We start from the raw sequence: 6581 nt of genomic DNA, 5'->3' as shown, positions 1-6581 counted from the left end.
ATGAAGTTGCTAAGCCACTGGCCATCGCGTTTGAAAAATCATGGCAGTCAGGTGAAGTTCCCGACGACTGGAAAAAGGGAAATATAACCCCCATTTTCAAGAAGGGGAAAATGGAAGACCCGGGGAACTAAAGACCAGTCAGTCTCACCTCTGTGCCTGGTAAAATCTTGGAGCACATTCTCCTGGATGGCATGCTAAGGCACGTGACAAACAACAAGGTGCTTGGTGACAGCCAGCATGGCTTCACTAAGGGGAAATCCTGCCTGACCAATTTGGTGGCCTTCTATGATGGGGCTACAGAACTGATGGACAAGGGTAGAGCAGTTGATGTCATCTACTTGGACTTGTGCAAAGGGTTTGACACTGTCCCATACAACATCTTTCTCTCTAAATTGGAGTGATACCGATTTGATGGATGGACCACTCGGTGGACAAAGAACTGGCTGGACGGCCGCACACAAAGAGTTGTGGTCAATGGCTCGATGTCTGGCTGGAGACCGGTAACGAGTGGTGTCCCTCAGGGATTGGTGTTGGAACCGGTCTTGTTTAACATCTTCGTCGCTGACATGGACAGCGGGATTGAGCACGCCCTCAGCAAGTTTGCCGATGACACCAAGCTGTGTGGTCCAGTTGATATGCTGGAGGGAAGGGATGCCATCCAGAGGGACCTTGACACGCTTGTTAGGTGGGCTGATGCCAACCTTACGAAGTCCAGCCATGACAAGTGCAAGGTCCTACACCTGGGTCGGAGTAATACCAGGCACAGCTACAGACTGGGCAAAGAAGAGATTCAGAGCGGCCCTGCAGAGAAGGACTTGGGCATGCTGGTCGATGAGAAAATGAACATGAGCCGGGAGTGTGCGCTCGCAGCCCAGAAAGCCAACCTTATTCTGGGCTGCATCAAAAGGAGCGTGACCAGCAGGTCAAAGCAGGTGATCCTGCCCCTCTACTCTACTCTTGCGAGACCTCACCTGGAGTATTGTGTGCAGTTCTGGTGTCCTCAACATAAAAAGGACAGGGAACTGCTGGAACAAGTCCAGAGGAGGGCCACGAGGATGATCAGGGAACTGGAGCACCTCCCGTATGAAGATAGGCTGAGAAAGTTGGGGCTGTACAGCCTGGAGAAGAGAAGGCTGCGTGGGGACCTCATAGCAGCCTTCCAGTACCTGAAGGGGGCCTATAGGGATGCTGGAGAGGGACTCTTCGTTAGGGACTGTAGTGACAGGACAAGGGGTAACAGGTTAAAACTTAAACAGGGGAAGTTTAGATTGGATATAAGGAGGAAATTCTTTCCTGTTAGGGTGGTGAGGCACCGGAATTGGTTGCCCAGGGAGGTTGTGTGTGCTCCATCCCTGGCGGTGTTCAAGGCCAGGTTGGATGAAGCCTTGTGTGGGATGGTTTAGTGTGAGGTGTCCCTGCCCATGGCAGTGGGGTTGGAACTAGATGATCTTGAGGTCCTTTCCAACCCTAACTATTCTATGATTCTATGATTCTATGAAAGCATTTTGGAAATCCTGTGCATATTAAGTCCTGCACTGGATTAGCTTTGGGCATTAGAAATATCCACTATTGAAACAAGGGGAACAGAAAATCACAAAATGGAATATAAAAACCTTTAGAATCAGTTTTAAGTAATGTTAAGTTTGATGGCTTTGTAACAGTAGCAATGGAAAATTACTAAAGTGCATGATACATAGAAAAAAAAATAGAGTGCACCTAGAGAACACACTGAGCATTCTTGTACAAGATAAATTGTTATAGTTGACAGAGTTTTAAGAAAAACAGGCAAGAAGAACAGGACACAGGGATAAGGAGTATCTGGGAATGGCAGGTGTCCAGGATGGGCTACAGTTAAACTAACTGATAACTAGGAGAATAGGAGGATTATGATGTCTCCGGTGCTAACGAACCAATTAAACTGGTATGAGCATCTACTGCACGTGCTCCAAAGGCTGCCAGAAGTGATGAAGATTGTTGGAAGAAGTAAACGACCCTCAGAGACCACCAGCACAATTCTGTACGCATGCGCAGAACTTTCTGGAAAATGACGTAATGTACGTATGCCCAGGTGTTAGAGAAAAGGGCAAAATTTTACGATAACTAAATATTAGAAATGATTATATTTGAAAATTTATAAATCAGTAGTGTGGGTTTGGAAATACTGTAATTTTCCAGTACTGTTTGTAGTTTTGTACCACAGTTATTCAGTAACCAATGTTAACAATGGTAGGCTAGGTGGCAAGAGCTAACATAATTACATATGGTAAAGGGCATACGGGTGGATTTAAAAGGTATTGTGAAAGTCTATCGAAGTAGAAATTAATGGACACACCAGGGTAGTCAAGTGAGAACAAGACAATGCTGGCGTCCACACAATGATTGGGATATATCCAAAGAATAGAAAGGTGAAGAAGGACAGAGCGAGGAAGACTTCTTACTTCATCTGAGGAAGACTCCTTACTTCATCAATGCGACCACCAGAGGAGGCTGCACAAGCGCAGAAGAGGCTGATGTCGTAATAGACTGATGTGGCAATCCTTGATACATATGTATTAGTTAATGATGCAATCCGTGTTAAATATGTATTAGTAACCAAATTTTTAGTGTATACATTGCGAACGCGATGTGACGAGGTGGAAGCCAGATTTGGGCGAGTGCCCCTGGTTTCCCAGCGCTGCAGTAAAGCACCTCATATAACCATTCCGTTGGTTATGTGTTTATTCTTACGCTGACATTTTGGCGACCCAGATGGGACCTCGCGGGCATTGCTGAGGCGGATCGCGTTTCGATCCCGCTCCAGCCGGCACCGAGAAATTCTCGGGGAGCCATCGACCGCGACCGACCTCTACTGCTCACGACGAACCTCTGACACGGTAAGAAAGGTGCTTTATTTAAGTTACAGAACCGGTTTCTAGTAAAAGTATGTTGTATTGACCTTTGGTAATGTCTGGTAAAAGCCTGCCTGTAATATGCAGCGAAAAGCTGCGTTTGGCTGGGCTAGTAGTAAAGCCTGCCTGTTAGACGCGGTGAAAGCTGCGCTTGGTTGGGGCTAGAGAGCTCGGGGTAAAAGCCTAGGCGCCGTCCATTAGACAGTAGCGAAAGCTCTGCAGGTTCGGCAAATGTGGTTATGGTATTGGTATTTGTGCTGCAGGATCAGCATCTGTCTGTATAATTCCTGTAACGTAGTGGTAAGTGTGTGTGCGTGTTTTGGAGATCTCTTTGTATTTACAAAATGCCATTGGTCCCTAAGTCGTCTCCATTAGGTTGTTTTTTTTAAGTTCCTGTGGTGCACATTAAGAATTTGCTGGGGAAAACAGTCTGGGTTATTCCTGCTTCAGGTGAAGGCAAACCCACTCGTGGGATTGCTTTTGCTCAGGGACCCGGATATACTTGGTGGGCAATGCGGGAAGAGGGGGAAGTCCGATGTATACCTCAAGGGGATTTGATTTTAGGGGAAAACAGCCAATGAATTCAATTACATGCTGTTGCCTGCTATGTAGCACTTTCATAGACCACCAACTAAATATCTTCAGGTCACCAGGGACTGGCCTGGCTTCCTTCCGACCATCATCCCAACAAAGAATGAACTTTGATAGAACCAGATGAGTTCTGCGATAAAGGAACGATCAGCATCAGCAGGCAACGATCCAACACTGTACGCATCCTCTCCTGCTCTGAAATACTGTTACAAGATATGGAACCCGACATCATGGACCAAATGGACTCGTCAGCTTTATAGGAATTGGTCCATGCACTAAGGAATGGTTTCTCTTTCTGTGTGTGTGTGGATGTATATATATATATGTATATATGTACATATGTAAGAGCGTTGGTATATTGAAAATGTGGGATCTAAGCATGACATGAATGGTATGGAATAAGGGGTGAATACTGTCCTGGTTCAGCAGTAGCAGTCATTTTCTCTCCTTCTTAGTAGCTGGTGCAGCGCTGTGGTTTTGACTTTTGCCCTGGGAACCGCGCTGATAACAGTGATGCTTTTAGTTACTGCTCGAATGATTAGTCTGGCCAAGGACTTTCTGATCCTCATGCTCTGCCAGGGAGGAGGGGAAGACGGGAAGAAGCAGAGACAGGACACCTGACCCAAACTAGCCAAAGAGGTATTCCATACCACATCATGTCATGCTCAGTACATAAACTGGGGGCAATGACCCGAAAGGCATTGATCGCTGCTCGGGTTGGGCTCAATATCAGCGGGTGGTATTATATTCTCTTCCCTTCTTATTTCCATTATCATTATTATTATTGTTGGTAGCAGTAGTGGCTTTGTGTTATACCATAGTTACTGGGCTTTTCTTATCTCAGTCCATAGGTGTTATATTCTTTCGATTCTCCTCCCTGTCCCTCATTCCAGTGCCTCACCATCCTTACAGGAAAGAACTTCTTCCTTATATCCAATCTAAACTTCCCCTGTTTAAGTTTTAACCTGTTACCCCTTGTCCTGTCACTACAGTCCCTGATGAAGAGTCCCTCCCCAGCATCCCTATAGGCTCCCTTCAGGTACTGGAAGGCTGTATGAGATCTCCACACAGCCTCCAACGTATCAACGGAACCACACAGCTTGGTGTCATCAGCAAACATGCTGAGAGTGCACTCAATCCCATTGTCCATGTCACTGACAAAGATGTTGAACAAGTCCGGTCCCAACACCGATCCCTGAGGGACACCACTCGTTACCGGTCTCCAGTCGGACATTGAGCCATTGACCACAACTCTTTGTGTGTGGCCGTCCAGCCAGTTCTTTATCCACCGAGTGGTCCATCCATCAAATTGATATCTCTCCAATTTAGAGACAAGGATGTCGTGTGGGACAGTGTCGAACACTTTGCACAAGTCCAGGTAGATGACATCAACTGCTCTACCCCTGTCCATCAGTTCCGTAGCCCCATCATAGAAGGCCACCAAATTGGTCAGGCAGCATTTCCCCTTAGTGAAGCCATGCTGGCTGTCACCAAGCACCTTGTTGTTTTTCATGTCCCTTAGCATGCCTTCCAGGAGAATCTGCTCCAAGATTTTGACAGGCACAGAGGTGAGACTGACTGGTCTTTAGTTCCCTGGGTCTTGCATTTTCCCCTTCTTGAAAATGGGGTTATATTTCCCTTTTTCCAGTCATCGGGAACTTCACCTGACTGCCATAATTTTTCAAATATGATGTCTTTGTGAAGACCAAGGCAAAGAAGTCATTAAGAACCTCAGCCTTCTCCAAATCCATGGTAGTCTGTTCTCCAATTTTAATTTATTTAATTAATTAAATTAATGGGGGACATTACTGTGGGGGTCTGCTACAGGCTGCCCAATCAGGAGGCCTGTTTGGATGAAGCCCTTTATAGACAGAGAGGAACAGCCTCAAGCTCACAGGCCTTTATCCTCATGGGGGATTTCAACCACGCCAATATCTGTTGGAGGGACGGTATGGCCGGGCACAAGCAATCCAGGAGGTTCCTTGATTGTGTGGATGACAACTTCCTTCTGAAAGTAATAGAGGAGACGACAAGAAGAGGTGCCATGCTTGACCTGCTGCTCACCAACAGGGAGGGTCTTCTTGGGAATGTGATACTCCAGGGCAGCCTTGGCTGCAGTGATCATGAGATGGTGGAGTTTGAGATCCCCAGGACAGTGAGAAGGGCACACAGCAAGCTCACTGCCCTGGACTTCAAGACAGCAGACTTTGGCCTCTTCAGGAACCTGCTTAGTAAGGTTCCATGGGTTAAAGCCCTAGAGGGCAGGGGGGCCCAAGACTGTTGGTTGATATTCAGTGATCACCTGCTACAAGCTTAGGAGTGTTCCATCCCAACTAGAAGGAAAAGCAGCAGGAGGGCCAGGAGATTTCCATGTATGGATAAGGAGCTGCTGAGGAAACTTAGAGGGGGAAAAAAGAGGCTTATAAAAGGTGGAAGCAAGGACAAGTGTCCTGGGAAGAATACAGGGATATTGTCCAGGAAGCTAGGGACCAGGTCAGGAAAGCTTAGGCCCAGTTAGAACTGAGTCCTGCCAGGGATGTCAGGGATAACAGTAAAGGCTTCTATAGGCATTTAGCAAGCAAAAGACAGACTAGGGATAATGTGAGCCCTCTTCAGAAAGAAATGGGAGAGCTGGCTAGCCTGGATTTGGAGAAAGCTGAGGTTCTGGATGACTTCTTTGCCTCAGTCTTCACTGTCAAGTGCTCTGACGACGCCACTCAAGTTCTGGAAGGCAGATGCAGGGACTGTGAGAATGAAAACCTTAGGCCCACTGTAGGATAGGATAAGTTTCAAGGTCATCCTAGGAACCTAAATATGCACAAGTCCATAGGACCTGATGAAATCTATCCACGGGTCCTGAAGGAGCTGGTGAATGAAGTTGCTAAGCCGCTGTCATATTTCAAAAATCATGTCAGTCAGGTGAAGTTCCTGATGACTGAAAAAAGGGAACTATAACCCCATTTTCAAGAAGGGGAAAATGTAAGACCCAGGGATCAACAGACCAGTCAGTCTTGTACGGAGCTTAAAGTCTTAAAGCCGTACAAGCTTTTTAAGTCTTAAAGGCTTTAAGAGCCTTTTTAAGAGTCTTTTTAAGAGCCATTG

The sequence above is a fragment of the Lathamus discolor genome, chromosome W, assembly GCF_037157495.1.
Source record: "Lathamus discolor isolate bLatDis1 chromosome W, bLatDis1.hap1, whole genome shotgun sequence".
Lineage (NCBI taxonomy): Eukaryota > Metazoa > Chordata > Aves > Psittaciformes > Psittacidae > Lathamus > Lathamus discolor.
Note: the sequence above shows the minus strand (reverse complement) of the source record.